Source organism: Corvus hawaiiensis, chromosome 4 (genome assembly GCF_020740725.1).
Source record: "Corvus hawaiiensis isolate bCorHaw1 chromosome 4, bCorHaw1.pri.cur, whole genome shotgun sequence".
Taxonomy (NCBI): Eukaryota; Metazoa; Chordata; class Aves; order Passeriformes; family Corvidae; genus Corvus; species Corvus hawaiiensis.
In genome coordinates this window covers 45,037,168-45,054,384 of record NC_063216.1, presented here as the reverse complement: position 1 = coordinate 45,054,384, position 17,217 = coordinate 45,037,168, and the positions used below count along the sequence as shown (strand labels likewise).

General features: G+C 42.1%; 2 long non-coding RNA genes across 2 annotated transcripts; one reads left to right on the top strand and one right to left on the bottom strand.

Annotated features, from left to right (window-relative positions):
- Positions 1 to 342: 342 nt before the first annotated feature.
- LOC125325546 lies at positions 343 to 6,550 on the bottom strand. The gene is made up of 3 exons (XR_007203378.1): positions 6,462 to 6,550; positions 6,261 to 6,359; positions 343 to 2,314 (listed from the first exon to the last, which is right to left on the bottom strand). It is a non-coding gene; the product is annotated as an uncharacterized LOC125325546 (long non-coding RNA).
- LOC125325547 lies at positions 6,287 to 16,944 on the top strand. Its single transcript, XR_007203379.1, has 3 exons — positions 6,287 to 6,374; positions 9,227 to 9,369; positions 15,151 to 16,944. It is a non-coding gene; the product is annotated as an uncharacterized LOC125325547 (long non-coding RNA).
- Positions 16,945 to 17,217: the final 273 nt, after the last annotated feature.

Genomic DNA, 17,217 nt, shown 5'->3' with positions numbered 1-17,217 from the left:
ATATCTGTTCACCCTTCCACTTCTCTCCCCAAATTTATGACTGTCCACCCATTGCCTGTAACCATCTTTACAGAAGAAGATTCTGCCTCAGGGGAGGTTTCTGTGCACTGTGAGGCATGTATGGGTTCTGATGAGTGTATGGGACTGCTTCTTGGCAGCTTTTGCTGGCCAGGACCACCAGCTGAGCCTGGTGGTGCTCCAGCCCTCCTGGGCACTTCAGGGGAAACCTGACTGACTGGTTCTGCCAACATTGCTGCTCTCTGGGAAAAAGCCCTTTTGACAAAAACATTGTTTATTGTTTTATTCACAAAATCATACCAATCTTGAAAGATATTCCATGAAAGCATTTGGTTTTTAAATTAATAAATATATTTAAAGAAAACAAAAAAGAAATTTAAGTTTAAACTATTTCTATGTTGTTGCGGCTTCTCATATTCCAGCCAAATGTTAGACTTTGTATTGCTATTTCTATATTACTTATTGATATCAGAATTACTACTGCATAATTCAATATTCTATTATAATACAATAACTAAGTCCAAATATCTGAATAATTTACTGCTGACTTCAGTTGTTTAAAAATTATTATAATCAGCTGCTGTTTTACATGGAATAAAACAACCTACTTTACATAGCATAGTGTTTTCCAATACATAGAGAAAACATGAAAATTCTTTTAAAATTTGACTAACAAATTAATAATGGCTTATTTGCATTTTTTCTTTAAAATGTTGTTCAGCTATAATATGCATGAAACATTTAATATAGAAAATAAAATAAATTATTCCACTCTGAACTAACCAGAAATTATCCATAACGATTTTTTTAAAAGTCTTGCACATTAACAAATCATCTCCAAGTTATTAAACATACAAAAATTTCATTAGAAGGTTAAAAGGCATATATATATATATGTGTGTGTGTGTGCGCACGTGTGTTTGTGTGTGTGTGTTCTTTTCAGAAGGAATACTTCAATTTGATATAATTTTAAGTTTTTCTCAGACACTCCTAACAATGAACAGACTATTTTTAAGACTTTCTCTTCCAGGGGAACTTTGCAAATTATCCACAGTTACTCCAAGGCAGAGTAAACCCAGAAGTAAGGTCCCAGGGCTCCCTGTGATGCCAAGTTTTGGGGCTCTGAAGTGTGCCCATGTGTGACCCTGGATGCACAACTCATCATTAAGGGCTACAAACAGCATGTTTCTCTGGCAGTGGGGGTGTCCCCAGGACAGTGAGGAGCCTTGCAGGGAGAATCCTACTTGTGCCACATGGCTGGGGGCTCTGCACCTCAGCATGCTGTGGATGAGCCCTTGGGAGCTAAGCAGCAAAAGGCACAAACTGCTCTTATAATGCCCTTGCTGCCATTCTTGCAGTCCATCAGTGGCCGAGGGACAGGTGGACAGAGGTGACACTGCCACCAAGAAGGCTCCTGGCCTCTATTCCCAGGGCATCCCCACCTCACTGGAGCTGCTCCTGTGCAAAGCCCAGCTTGTGACAGCTGTGGGATTTCCAGTGTGTATTTGCCCCAAAGGTCTTTCCCAATGCCAAATAGGATCAGTGCCCAGAACTTATTTACTTGCATTTCAAGCTGAACACCACTATAAACAGCTAAATTAGAGAGGGAGGAGGGCTCAGAAGGCACACCCAAGGATGGAGCTTTAAAGAAATTTGGCGAGACTCTAAGGTGTATTTTGATAATGAGCACAAAATGCAGATAAAAGCAAAATAAAAAGTGAATGCTGGACACCTGCACTTGGCAGGAAAAACAGACCCAGCAAAAACACAAATGCAATTCACACCCGTCTTTGGAGTCTGTTCTCTTGAAAAGCCTACAGCTTATAAAAATTTTATTGAGTCATTTCTAGAAGGCAAATTTTGAAATGCGATCCCTCTTCTTCAAAATTAAGCTGTTTAATATTTGATTAGAAAATAATACAGTGGCCAGCTTTGAGAATTTTTCTTCACTTACAGCCATAATTAACGATGATATTATTCTGGCTATACACTGGACTTGTATACGCATGTGCAAGTGTGTGCTTGTTTATATGTCTTCAACATAGAGGTAGAAGGGAACACACAACTTACAGCTTACAACTCATTAGGGGCACTATGTTTTGTGTACTAAACCCTTTGAAAATGTAAACAGAAACAACATTGGTCAGACCTAAGTAATATAACAAATGGAAAAGGAGAAACAAAGTTGGTCATGAAATTGAGTTCAGAAGACTCCACAGAATGAGTCACTTCAGGAAAGGTTTGAAGTGATGCTGGGCCAAACTTCATGCTCTTCAACCCATCTGGGAAGGATGCTCTAGAAAACAGGCATGAAAAGCAAAGATAAATTATGTAGCAACCCTTTTTTTTAATATGGAAAAAAAGAGAAAAATATCAGCAAGCTCACATTATTTGCAAGGTATTCAATGTTTTAAGGAGAAGCATGAACCCCAGAAAAATGAAAGATGAAGCCATCTTTTATCAAAACAAGTTTTCAGTTTCTGTGAAGCAACTAATCGATTAGTGATTTTGTGTGCTGATTAAGAAACATTCATAGTTTTGATATAAAATTATAAGAAACTCACGTTTGATGGTTTGAAACAGTCTGAGTTCTCATGACAAGATAATTCAAACCAAACTTATTGAGTACACCCCAGATCTAATCAAAAGGCCTCTAATTCAGGTGCGTTTTCTTCATCTAGTGTAGTTTCCTCTGTCATATAAATCTCATTCCTCTTTGGTAGTTATTAGAATCTAACAAAAAGGTGTATTGTGAAAAACCTCTAAAATCTGCAAGGGAATAAGAGCCATAGGCTCATTTGTGTGTGGTCCTGGGATGACAGCTTCTTTGTCCTGGCTCCTGTTTGCAAGTCACAAGCACCAGTTCTGCCCATGCAGAAACACAGAGCTTTTCTCAGGAGCATTTTCTTCTTATCACTCCAGTTTTTCTTCCTACCTCCTTTTTGCTCTACCTTCACACTGACTAAAACCCATGGGAAAGGCATGTCAGCATAAAAAAAAAGCTCCCACAACTGCAACGCTGACTCCAGTAGTGACCAGTTAGAGCTATGTAAGGAAGCATGCCAGCAATGTGAGAGGAGAGGGGTACAGCCTCCCCTCTGTAAGCTCTGTCATCACCTCTCTGTCACCAGCAGCTTCAGCCAGTCTTGTTGGGTTTATTGTGACCTTGATGAACTTCCTTCTTCGACTTCATCTAAGTTCTTTCAACATTGACATCCTGTGGCAATTGCTCTGTGCTCAAAATTAAACTCAACAAGAAGACATGTTACACACATTTCTTCTTGGGTGAACAAGAGGAAGTGCTTGAATATTTTCCAGCTTCACAAGTAAATTAACAAAATCCCAAACTATAGGCTGTTTATCTCCCAAGCAACTTTTTCCAAGCAACAGGCAGAGAGGCGATTTGGAAGTAAAGTTTTCATGGAAAGTTGTAGGCATCCCTACCATAACAATATCATTGTCAGTGTACACTCTGCCATAGTCAGATGGATTTTTCTGAGTTTAAGCTCAGTATTCTACCTTAGATGACACAGGAGACTTTGTGTGCTCTGCCTCTTAACAGGAAGTTCTTAATACGCAGTTGCACAGTAAAGTGAAGTGCAGATCTTAACAGCTATTTATTAACCTGCTGACCATGGTGAACCCATTTGTATATTCCTTGTGATTATAAATTACACTGAAACTGAAAGGAGAAAAATAAAATTAGTAACATGTGAAAGCTTTGCAGAGATACGAAGGGCTAAAGGGCTTTCGAGGTCTAATTTATTTTGAGTAGTCTAAGTTGCTTTGAAAAAATCCTGAGCAAATGATTCGGCGGAGTTATCTGGGGAAACTGGGCACCAGACGAAGAGGTGTCTTGTTCAGTCTTTGTAATTTATCTTCTGCCTGTCTCTGCTCTTCACTAGACCCAGTCAAACAAATAAAAACGGACAGATGAAGATACTAACTTAAATGGCAGTTTAGAGAGACCATACAAGAAGACCAGAAGAGGGTTTGCCACAAGAATATGGCCTTGATGTTTTTCCCAAAGTGAGGCATCATGGTGGAGCAGGCACTCAAAGAGCCTCCTTTTTGCAAGCTTGAAATGCAAGTCGGGATGTTTCAGTTTTATCTAGGCTGCAACCCCATCCTTTACATACTCTCTAATCCAGAGAAAAGGTACCTTCAGTGTAAGGTAAAACATACCTTTAGCCAAAGTAACCACAGTTTTTGCACTACTGCTTTTACTTTTACCATCCTTTTCTCCCATTTAGCCACAGACTTTAGTGCCCCACTTCCACCGGGCCTAGGTCAGCAGTGTTTCCTCCGTGGAGTTGAACTTACGGGGTGTCAGGACATCCCTTCCAGCCCTACATGACCTGGGAACTCTACCACCTTTTGCCCAAGGGAGTCAAGAGCTCTGTAACTGCAGGCAGGACCACACAAGTGAAGGGTTTTGGTCAAGCTGCACAAGAGTTTGCAAGGAAGTCTTCACAACCTATGGCCAAAGGACTTCTGCTAGATTTCATCTGTGTAATTTGGGATTTATAGAGATAGGCATGCTCTAAGGAAGAGCTAGCTCTATCAGATCATAGCAGAGGTAGAAAAGTTCAGCTGAAGCAAAGAGGGCTGCCTCTTTCATATACACTTTGACCAGATATTCCCTGGTAAGGTATCTTTTGTGGATCACTTTAACTAAACGGGCTGTCACACAGAAGCAGGCGTATTTTAATGCAGGCAGGTTCCTAGTGTTAATATAGAGACAAGTATGCCAGAGTGAGTAAGCCACTGGTCTAAATTCAGCTACAAGATTGGGTGAGTCGTCTGCAGGCAAGAGGTTAGTGCCAGCACAGTTCTTAGTAAAGACTGACTCTTAAAATATCATATCTGAATGTATGGTCTTCTCGAGCTACAAAAATCTGTCAGGCCCATTGCCAAGAGGAATTGAGTTGCACACACTGCAGCTTTGGTTCCTTGGTGCTCCAGCAGGATGATCTACACACATACATATTTCCAAATCCAGGACAGCCTTTTTATCTTTAAATGGCAGTGGGTGCCAAGGAATTTTCCCACAGCAATTGTACACCCTCTGGATGAACATGCTGTATTCCATAGGGGTCAAACATCTAGGAGGAAAATTCTTGATTAATAAAAGCCATGGCTAGCTCTCCTATCTCTTCTGTACAGCAGCCTACAAAGGTGTTCCATCTAAGTGCTTGTTCTGCAAGAATCCAGATTCACTGCTCTCTATGTGTAAGTTATTTTTATGTGATTTGAAAACTAAACACCTGGTATCTTCTGCAGTCAGCTGAGGTACCTGACACAGCAGCAACATCTTCCTTGGGTCCCTCTGTGACAAGGAGAGAGCAGACCCACTAGATGCTGATTAAGATCCTGTTTGCAAATATCATCCCACTTACTCAAGAAAAAATGTGTGAATGTGTGTTTCTGTGGGTGTGCAAAGAGGTGGATGTAAGTGTATTCACATCCTTACAGTTTTACAGGACAATTTGATCCTGTCTGAAAATGCAGGCTAAGGTATTTAAAAGCAGAGAGAGTAATCTGTGGAGAGAAATACAGTATCCTGCTAAAAATGTACTATGTCTGGTCTGGAAATACTTATGTTTAAAGTAGGCTATAAATGGATACTTAACCACTTTAGTGCTGTGAAGGGATGACCCTCACGTGGTCTTGGGACATGCTGCATGGTCTCCTTTAGCTGCCACTCCACTGAAAACAATGGGAGCGTGCATAACAGAGCCAGCCTGGGGCAAAGAATTGCCTCCAAGAACTACCAGACTGTCCTCTGTGTGATATAATGTGCTGGTGATTTCAAAACAATGTAATTCTGCTATCCTAGATGCAATAAATGCTATTTATGAATTCCAAATCAAAAGCGCATGTGGGCTAAGCCCCACATTTTAATACCTGGAATAATGCTGTTGTTGCTATACAAACCATAAATCATTTTTGTAAGAAAGAGGGAAATATATATCACTCAGTACATAAATCATTTTAGGGTAGTAATGTTGTATGACATAAAAAAAATTACCTAAAATAAACTTCTAACCAATAAAAGTGCAAAGTTTAGCTGTTTCAATTCATTATATTTCTTACTGGAAACTATTTGGACAATCCCTGCACATTTGTTTTGCCCTTGTGAGCATTACTAATTTTAGCATGAATGATCATTCATCTAAGAATTCATGCCTGAAATGAAATTATTCACCATTTGTTATTCTCTTCCAATAAATGTTTCTTACCCAGTCACAGGAGGGAAAGCACGGAGTGACTATGCAGCTCATCAGACAGCACAAATAGTCAGCAGTAGCAAGAAGCATTGAGCCAGTTCTGGAGATGATCTGTATCAGTCCAAGGTAATATTAGATATAAATCCCTCTTCTTTCCTTTCATGCTACACCAGAGCAACAATCATTCCCAACTAAGGACAGTTCAGTTCTTACCAAGAGCATTTCAGCTTCACTGCTGAGCTTACTGGAGCTGGTGGCAGGACAAGACATCCTGGTGGCAGGATAAGCCTCTCCCTCCCCAAATTGTGAGGAAGCAGAGCCTGAAGGAGGCACTTCAGGCTGTCCTTCCTGTGTTTCAGTGGCTCTGTACTTCCCTTGCCTGGTCACATGCCATTGGTGTTGGCTTGCATCTTACTTCCAAGATGAAAAGAAAAACAGGAATTTCAGACACAGAAAAAGATGAAAACCAAATCAGGGCTTTTAATGAAGGTCCAGGTGGGCGTGATCAAGACTGAGTGTGTGCCAGGCTGTACTAAAACAGAGCACCACAGCCAGGTCTTCGTGTTCCCCGGCATTGCTCCAGCACTGTTTTCCATCAAAGAGTACCTGGGCTGTCACCTGTCTCCCTATTCTTTACAGTTCAGTAAATCTGACAGTGACAGTGTCCCATTACCATGAGAGAATTCAGAAATCTGGGTTCATAGCATCCTGTGTAATGTATTGTATTACCCATTAGCTTCAACACTACAAGAACAAGTGCAAAGCAGAGGTCAGCCTGCAGCCATCAGACAGGAGCAGTTGGGAAAATGTGTTTATAAAATCACCTCAAATCAGCTGAGCTCCGATTCCTAGAGCATTTGGTATGAAGGTCATTTTCTCTATCTGATATATTGAGCCTACCTTTTTTCCCCCCGAATAAAATAATCTGTCTGGACCCTCTTGAGCAAAGTGTGCATGCATGTCTTCTACAGACCAGGACTAGTACAGAAAAAAAAAAAAAAAGAGAAGAAAAAAAAAGCCAAATAAATTTGTAAAAAATTTCACAGGGGAAAAAAAAGGCTCTGGATTCTAAAGTCCCTAATTTTGGAGAAAAGGTATGTTTGTGTGTTGAGTGAGAAATAAATAACAGGAGCAGTGAATTATTCACGATTTAAGTGCAGTATTGGAATCATTGTTAATTCTGCTACCGCCCAAATAAACCACCTGCAATTAAAAGTCAGTGAAGAAAAGCAAGATACAGCTCATGCTGGGGTTGACACTGCAGCAGCCCAGTCCCCTGATCCTGGCTGGAGCCCCCCATGTCATGTAAATAATGATACACTCAAATAAATGTCCTTTGTGACTGTGCCTCACAATAAATTCCAACACGGCTAGTTCTGCTCCTACATTGAGTATCCCTGCACAGGACCTCCTGTGTTGTGCACCAGTGTCATGCTTTCCCTCTCCTTCTACCTCAACGCCATGAAGAGAGGGTCTGAAAAAAGGTCTCTCTTTTATATTAAGGTGAAGTGAATATCCCATGATTGGTCTCCAAGGCACTTTGCAAAGGTCAGAAAGCATCAAAAGACTGTGCTAATTAAATTTCTATAGCATAGGGCTTTGCTTTCTTTGAGTTCTCCTAGGCTTGTGAGCACGTCCTACTCCCACATGCTGACCAGTTCTGCTCAGCCAATTTCTCTGCTTGGTGCTTTCATCTTAGTTTTTTGGTTCATGGTTGACTTACACATACTTTGAATAATTTGTGGGCTAATCATTAGCCTTCCCTGCTAAAGGCGTATTTCTGCTAACTATCCCCTCTCCTTTTTTTCAGTACTATGTACTTCTAATTACATCTCCTGCCAAAGGTGACCTGAGCTTTTGTGTCATTCCTTGGAGAGAGCAGTTCAGAGCACAGTGGATTACACAGCACCGCACACACTGCACAGCATTTTCACCACCGCACTAGCGCTGTTCATCTGCATTTGTAAATTTGACATCAGTAAGATTTTCTCCATCTTTCAGTGTCTTACATAAGTAGACCTTAGTGGGAACCACCTCATTCTAAAACGAATCATTTGGAAAGAGCAACTCGTTAAAGAGAGCAGAGCATTCGCATTACTTTTGGTCCATCTTTACTGCTTCCAGAGGACAGTTTTCATGGCCAGATGGTCAGCTTTTCCAGCTGTTGAAATATTTTTGGTAGGACCATCATTCAGCATAAAACTGTGTGTCACTGGGGATAGACGCTGACCTCTGCAGGAAGAGGGTGGTTTGGCTCAAGGACTGTGAGATCTCTCATTGAACCTCATTACTCAATCTAATGATCCCGCTCAAGTCCAGGCATTACATTGGCATGCAGGACAACAGAATCAGAGCCTAGCAAGGCCTGGTATTTTGAACCCTGGCAAAACAGCAATTAATTTATGTGCTGATCATTACCATATCATTAATGTCACCATTTCCTAACAAATTGGTTGTGATACCCTGGCTGGCATCAAGAAGCACCTTACACCACAGAAGCATTGCCAGACATCCTTCAATTTGAGCTGCATTGCCAAAACCCAGTCCAGCATGACAGTCTTCTCATCGCAGCTTGTGAATGGAGGGAAAGCCAATTCTGGGAGTTGCCTTTACTGCCTCAAAGCAGGCATTCAGCACCATGTGAAATCTCACCTACCCTCATATTGCTACCCCAGGAGCAGAGAGCGGCTCCTAGAAGTCTTGTGTCACATCTGCCAACCTCCTGCAGTGTTCTGGGTGCTAGAAAGTGCTTTGAATAGCACTAGGTACTAGTGTATGGGCAGCTGAACCTGCTTCTGGTGGGCAGCCAGCTGAACCAGGGTGGCTGTGTGCTAGTGGAAGGATTAAATATATGAGCAGAGGTTTCTAGTTTTGCTGCATAAACCCCAGTCCCCACATGGCAGAGGGTACACATCCTGAAGATCCTGTGTCAGAGCCACTGGTCCCATTGAGAAGTCACTGTACCCTGTGTATTCCAGACTCCTTCCTGCAGCCAAACCATCCATCTCTGCTAGGTGGAAAGACAGCCTGGACACGCAGTGCTCAGACAGGCTTCTACATACTCACACCCACAAGCAGGTTCCTTTACTTGGAGTTGAATCCCACTCCCAGTTTACCAGAGGTGAGTTCTATTAAGTGTTTCCAAACCTTAATGCCTTTGATCTGCTTCTCAGATTGAGCCAAATTAGCATGGGACACAAGAGACTCTGCGAGGAGCTGTGCCTTTAGCCGTCTAGTTAGCCATTTAGTTAGCCATTTAGTTGGCCATTGTTAAACATATCAGTACATAACTAAAAATTGCAACCTTATGGGGGCAATGTACAAAATGTCACCTGCCTGATTATAAAATCATTAGCGTTTTTATTATTCTTTGTCATCTTTGTTTTTTCTCTGGAAATAATAGGCATTTTCCAGTTAGAAGCAATCACAAACTAGATTTAGACTGAAACAGGTAATTGATTAAAATCGTAACTGTTTTTAACTATTCTTTCATTCCACTGTAATACAAAACTGAAGAAAAGCATCCAGCCCAACTAGATTAAGCTTCCACAATCAGCATGAAATGGCCTTAGTGGATGCTGACACCAAAAAACCTGATTCCAGCCCCTTGTGCCCACTCCTGCAGCAGTGTCCCTTTAGCTGTGGGATGAGTTGAGTCAGGAAATTATGATTTGAAAAGGAGTTTTGCTGTGTTTTATACCTGGTTAGTTTTCAAACAGATGTGGCTCAGCCAGGCATTTCACAGAACTTAATTCTGGCACATGAAAGACATGGGAACAAGTGAATAAAAATTAAGTCTATTATGAAACCTCAGTCTGGAAAAGTATCTAAAAAATTTTGAATTTATGGTCTGGGCAAATGAATGCATCTCTCAAAACTTGGACTAGGTAGAAACTATTAATAGCTTAAATGCTAAAGCCTTTGTTTTCTCTGCAAAGCAGCAGTGACTGATTAGCAATCACTCTTGCGTGCTGATCTTGCAAGCCTAACAGTCTTTTTCCCACTGCTGAGTGAGTCCCAGATGGCTCATAGAGCTATTTGTCCTACATACTTCTAAGGATCCATTATCTGGATAGCTGACTCGTGCAGCAAAAGATTTTCCAACCCAGAATATTTCCTCTCAGTGCTCTGTGCTACAGTTTTCAGGCATGCACGCAATATTTAAATTTATATATTTATTATTTATTATGGAGTCATTCCTTTGAAAAAGACTCCACTGCAAAAAGAAAAAAGAGCACATTTAATGCTGCAATCAGAACATAGTGAGGATTTGAGGATCGAGATCATTCCATTGCCACAGGGCCAGAAATTTTGCAGCTGAGATTGTCATAAACCAAGCACCTGCCTAGTTTATTTCTGAATGTTCATGTCACTGATGCTAATCTTGCAGATCTAAAAAGCAGGCTGCAGGCCTGATGAAAAAATGCAGGAGTGTCTGATGGTTTGCAGGGCAGGGAGAAATTGCAGGAAAAGCTTATGCTTGGGCTGAGGAAAAAGTAGAGCTTTTTTATTTTGCAAGCAGTCCAGCAGTTTATATAGTTGATAGCCTTGTCTTACAGATGTTTTTTTGGAAAGACCAGTGGAGTGGTAGGATGAGTTTTGCTAAGACAGGAGCAACTGCCCTCTTTAAGAAATGCTCCTGTGAAGTCACAAGCTGCTAGTTTTATCTCCCAACACAGTGGTGGGTAGAACCTGTAACTGCACAGCAGGATGGCAGCAAGGCCAGAAATGTCCTCCTACAGCAAGTCAGCTCACCTCACCCCACATCTCCTCACTTCATTTCCCCTAAGCTAGCAAGTAGGCTGAACTACCCTGCACTGGGCAGTGTTTCCTTGCAGAGCTCTCTGCACTCCCTGTGTGCAAAGACCATCAAGGCAGGTGAACAAGGCAGGTGACCATCAGCTGCCTACACAGCTCCCCTCCAAGGGCTCCCCATTCTCAAAATACATCTTAGATTTGATTTTCTCATGCGGTTCATGGGGAATTTGAAACTGGGAGGGATCTGTAAAGGAAGAATAGCACATATGACCTGATTGCTTTTCACCCAAGGTTATGTTACGTGGGTGGGTACAAGCCCAGCCAGAGCACCTCTGCCTGCCAGCACAGGACTGGATGTCCCCCTTGGCGTGACACAGAGCCTCACAGGGAACAGCCCCAATATGCACTAACAGCAGCTTTACTTGTCTGCAACTGGCTCAGACATTTGACCTGGCTGGAGAAGGGCGCAGATGTGGCTGTAAACAACACATCCATTGAATGCAGAATCTGTGGCGAAAGCGTCGTATTTTTGCCCAACACATGGAGAGCACCTATAGGAAAGCATATGTGTTATAGTAGCATAAAATGTAGTAAACAACCTCCATATAGGATAAATAAACAAGGTGGCATTGCTGACATTAGGCCTGGTTGCTGGGTTGCCCTACTCCTTGCAGAACTGTTTTCACCTTAGCAAAGGGGGCTTAGACATCATTTGGAAATGTAACACAGTCAGGTTTCACTGCCTCAATCACAGGGACCTCCATCACCCCATGCAAATGTTTAGAAAGAGGCACCATGCCCCTTCTTCATGTGCGTAAGTCACAGGCCCAGCCAATATAAGAACATTATAAGGAAAAGATGCCACTGAAACAGGTGCAGCAACTGCTTAAAAATGGATATTTCTTCTCCTTTGCTGAGCATATTCACTGTTTGCTGAACTTTATACTGGCTCTCAGAGTCAATATATAAAACTGGCAGGTTTTCTGGCTTGTCACGCCTTGGAATTATACAGAAATCCTGAACTCCCTCTCCAATCCATTTAAACCCCCTACTAGCACAGTACTTCTGCCTAGACCAGCTTGGGGATTTTTAGAAAAAAGATACCAAAACACAAAAGCAACAATAAAAATTTGCTTTGCCATGGCTCCAACAGTTTCACAGTCACTTGGCACCTGCCTTCATTAATCAGCTAACAGTCCAGCCAAGACAAGTTTCTTTAAAATACCCTTTTATTACTTCATCAGGTACTAGATTTTTGCCATTGCAGACTCAAAACAAGCCTATGCTTCCTGGAACAGCTTGGATTCCATCCTCTCTTGTACTTCCAAAACAGAGACTTGTTTTAAAAAACACTGTGCTGGTTCAGACTGCAGCACCTGGGCAAGCATGTAGAGAAGAAAAGGTGAGAAGTAGCTGAGCTGAGGGTAGCAGAAGGATACAATCTAGTTCCTGAAGTGGAAGGAAGTCAGCATGTCCAGAAATCCTAGGCTAAGAGGAGGGAGTTGTCCTTCAGAAAATACTTTAGTGATAGAGTTGGTGTGCACAAAACACATCTGGAGTGAGATGTGCTTTGGCCAACAAGGCATGGACAGAATCCCAGACCATCATGTGCTTTCTGCAATCAGCACAAGAACTGGATTAGGAGCAGTACCGAGCCCCTTTGTGACACACTCAGATGGTTCACCGGGACCGGGTCCTGCTGGAGGAGGTCTACAGCCACCCAAAATCAATCTCTTTTATCGACCTCCTCATGCAGTGCTTGGGGCCTACTGAAAAAAGACTAGCTCTGCACATTCAAGAAGACCAGTCCAGGTCTATTGTTTGCAGGGAGTTAATTTCCCTTGATTATTCCTTTGATTTGAATTTTAAATGCCCTGGTAAGAACCTGCCTGTGGGGCACAATGGAGTCAACATCAACCCTAGTTAACTTCAGGACATTTTTGGCCTTGCTGCTGCAGAGGAGGCTACTATCAATAGCTTAGCTTGAGGTGGCAGTGTGCTTTTGACATGTGCAGATTTTTCTTTTTTCAATATTTTTTCTTTCCTTGGTTGAAGACCGGAACACTAAAGTATCTACATTTGGTCATCGTCATGTGAGGTGGGTACGTATGGTCCCCATAATGGAGATCTTATCAGTGCAGTCAGCCTGGCCATGACATTAAGAGTCTAGTTCTTGGCAAACCAAATTATTTCCTAGAATCTTTTGACTGTATTGAGAAGTTAAATAACCTTGGACATGGCCAGGCTGCTCACAGTGCTGAGTGCCAAACTGGATGCTTCAGGATGTTATTCCAAGTCTCAACGTGCTGTACTGGGAGGTCCTGTGTTGCATCTGCCACCTCCTTGTAGATGTCTCCGATTTCCTGTAGCATCTCAGGCAACATGAGAAGTCTCTGTGGAGGCAATTGAATCACCCTTTTGAGCTCAGGTGTTGACATCTCTGTGCAAGCACTTCAGCGTAGGTACTCCAGTCCTGAGCTGAATCTTACATAAGGCAGCTGTGTGGCAGATAACACAGCCAGTCATCACAAGAAGGCTTTGCTGCACCTCCCCATACTTGTGTGTGGTGGGAGAGCCACCCCCCACAGCACTACACTCAGCATTTTTGTTCCTGCATCCATTCTGCTCAGTAGAGAAGTTCTCCCTCTTTTGTTCTGTGCAAGAATCTTGCCCATAGAGTTCTGGGCCTTTCTGCTGGTCCAGGTGAGTGGAGTTTGTTGTAGAGCACCCCAGACTAGCCTTGCATACTAGGCTGATTTGGTCTTTAGTGGTGTTCATATTGATGATGCTATTAAGTGTTGTGACCTTTGGTAGGAAATGGAAATGTTTCTCCTGTAGTTGACAATCGTCTCACTGCTGATACCGCAACTCTATGCTTTGACTGTTTTACCAAAAACGCTTGGGCCCCTACCACACTCCCCCGGTCCCCTCCCTTCCTCCTGCAGCTCTGCAGGAGTTGTGCTGACAGCATTTTCTGAAAATGTCTACACCCAGCATCCCCCCAAAAGGGGAATTTCCCAAGACGAAGAAGAAACCACAGTAGGAGGATCTGCTCAGGGCTGGTCAGAAGAAAGCAGGTATAATTCTTGGGATCTCCTCTCATTCTACTTATTCACACTGTTTCATTCAATGAAATATTAGGAAAAAGTGTTGCAGCCAGAATATTTTAGAAGAAAAATAAATGGTCAAGAATATAAGGAAATGGCCAACTTAGAGTAAGGAACCTGTTGAATTATTGCATTCCTGAAAGATTTCAGCTAAATGCTAGGTAAAACTCCAGCACCAGAGAGTGGGTGTAAACATGAAAGGCATTGGTGAGTTTGAGTCAAGTTACCTTCTTTTTTATCCATTTATAAAAGTGATGGATCAATGGACAACCATCAAATCTCCAGGTTTTTGCCAACCACCATGCAGCCTCACCGTGATACCTCTTTTTTCCCTGACAATCTTATTAAAAGTCTCATGTAAACATGCTTCCAAGGATGTGCTGCCAGCACCTCCTGTAGTTTCTCAGGCAATAAGTGGACTGTGGCTCATGAGCCAGCAGTGCCAGCAAGCTCAGTCCCTGCAGATGGCTGAAGTGAGGAGGTCTCAGCACCCGCAAACCACTGGTACAAGTAACCCACAGTGCCTGTACAGGAGGTGAGCACTGGGAAGAGTGAAGCTGTGGGGCAGTGTCACTCCTCCCTCTGCACTGCTGAGCCAGGCAGGGCCTGGTGGCACACCAAAATGTCCAGGCAGATGTTGCACCCATGTGAGTCATGGCACCTGGCACTTGTACCCTCTGCATGAAGCAGCACAGGCAGGAATGCCTCCTCCACTGTCACACACAAATACCCTGCATTAACAGCACCTTCTTCTATTTTATTTCATCACAGTGCTTCTCAGAGTATTTTCTGTTTGGTTTTGTTTTAATTGATTTAAAATGCAGAAAAGGGAAAGTAAAGTAGATTTTTGATCAGCAACAGTCCAGATGAAGCAAGTTTTCAAAAAAAAATCCATTTAAATAACCAAGCTGTGGCTTGTTGTTCAGAATGAAACCAAATATATAAAATATATAATTACTGTCATATGTAACTGGTTTTTGTAACTTGAATAAAATCAAAGACAAAATAAAATGCTTACTTGCATTGGTTTTTTCCAGTTGACTGCCCAGAAGCCTGTAGTGCTTGAAGAGGATGTAAACACAAGAGCTGGATGGGAACTTTTCAATTAAATGTTTTGCACCAGAAAATGCTGTTTCATTGAAACCAAAACTATTCAAGGAAATATAACAGTAGTTGAAACTTTTGTTAGCAACATCTTGGGGTTCAGAGTTACATTTCTGATCAAATGGAGAAAGAGACAAACAGACTGATAATCTCAATGCACAGGACTGAGCATTACCTGAGTTTGATTCCTCTCACCAGGTGAGTAAATACATCACTGCCTTAACAAACAGTTTCTCTCTTTTCCCTGATTTTTTTTTTCTAAAAAATTTCAATAGCCTTTTAATCATCAGTGTAACTAAAATAACTGCTAACATCTCAAAACATTTTGCAAGCTAAAATTCTTATTTCCAGCTAGTCCAACTAAGAGCCAAATGTATGAGTGTTCTTGGGACACCTGTTCAACTCCCACTCCAGAAAGCTTCAAGCATATGAGAGATTAGAACAAAAGTATGCACTGAAGAAATTACCACAGAGAACACCAATATAGGTTCTTGAAACAGGTCTCTGTGACTCAGAGTGGCTAAACATTGTCATCCTTTGTTTTTGGAAATGTCCAAAACTGACCTTCGTCAAGTAGTTACCCAGTGGTGGTTTTGGGCAGATAATCTAAAGTAATCTCTTCAGGGCATTCAAGTATGAGATATACCACACTTGGGAGTCAGAAAGTATCCAGTGTAGTGCACGAGTTGTTAGCAAGCAAACTCAAGGGGATCTTCCTGATCCTAGGAAGAAAGCACCACTGATGGGTGGTATTGAACACCCAGTCACCAGAGCCTGGCGCCCTTAGCACTGAAAGGCATCCCACCACCCATGAAAAGCCATGCCACCACAACCATGCTCATTTTAAAAGAGTTTGGGGATACACTTGACTGTGCATCTTCCCTCATTAGCTTTGTAGGTTGTATTCTCTCTTCCTAAATAAATAAAATGAGAAAGCATGCACAACAAAAGCAGAAGGTTTAAGATACCAAAAAAAAACTTCTATAATACTTAAGCCAGTTACTTGTAGATTCATGATCTGACAAATCTCTTTTCCCAGACTGGGAATCCTGACTTAGGAAGTACTGTGACTAGGGTGATATGGATTTTGAAGACCACTGGTGAATAAGTCTGACTCTTACAAACATAGTGATGTTTTCAGAAAATACAACAGCTTTACCTATTATCAAAACAACAGAGCTTTGTTAAGTTTTAGCCAAATTTCTCAGTTTACATTTGCAAGGAAGTTGCATCTTCTGCAGCTGAGAAAGTGTGACCCAACACTCCTGTATTGCCTTTGGTCAGCTCTTGCATAAGGAGAGCCGAATGGCACATCTCTGCAGAACCCAGGTCATGGAGGATCTACCAACAGGAAATTAACCATCAGTTTAATGCAAGCCCCTTGTGGCTTGTCAGTGGAGGTAGGCAGGTAGAATATGATTGGTGATCACAATGGCTGATGATAGACTGGGGAGACCCAACATTGACACCCGGCCGTTATCCATCATAGCTCTGACTGCTGTCTTCTGATTACTAGGGGGCTGAATTATTGAGCAGATCTAATTCATGGCAAGCTGCCACTTGTGTTCCTGGGAAGGGCGAATATAATGAGAAACAAATGCCTTGGCTACAATTTTGTACTGTCTCCAAGTCTCTCCCATTGTGCTTCCCTGCTGGGTAAGAAAAGGCAGAGGGGAGATTTAGCTGCATGGCGAATGGCTTTGCATGGCAGTGACAGGTATTCAGAGGCAGTAAGACTTCCTGTCATCAAAGAACCAGCACCAAAAAAATGTTAAGCATGTGGAAAGGCAGCACCTTTGAAAAGGAGAAGGTGCACTTAAAAATTTGGCAGGATCAAACCCTCTATTATAGTCCTCTCTTTACATCCCAAAACCCTCAGACAATGAATGTGAACTTCTGGGACTATAACTAAATGTAAAATCATCTGCAAAAGCATGCTTCAGTCATATAATTTATTTGCATGTGCATCAGTGTAGAAAGTGGCACATGGCCCATCTATG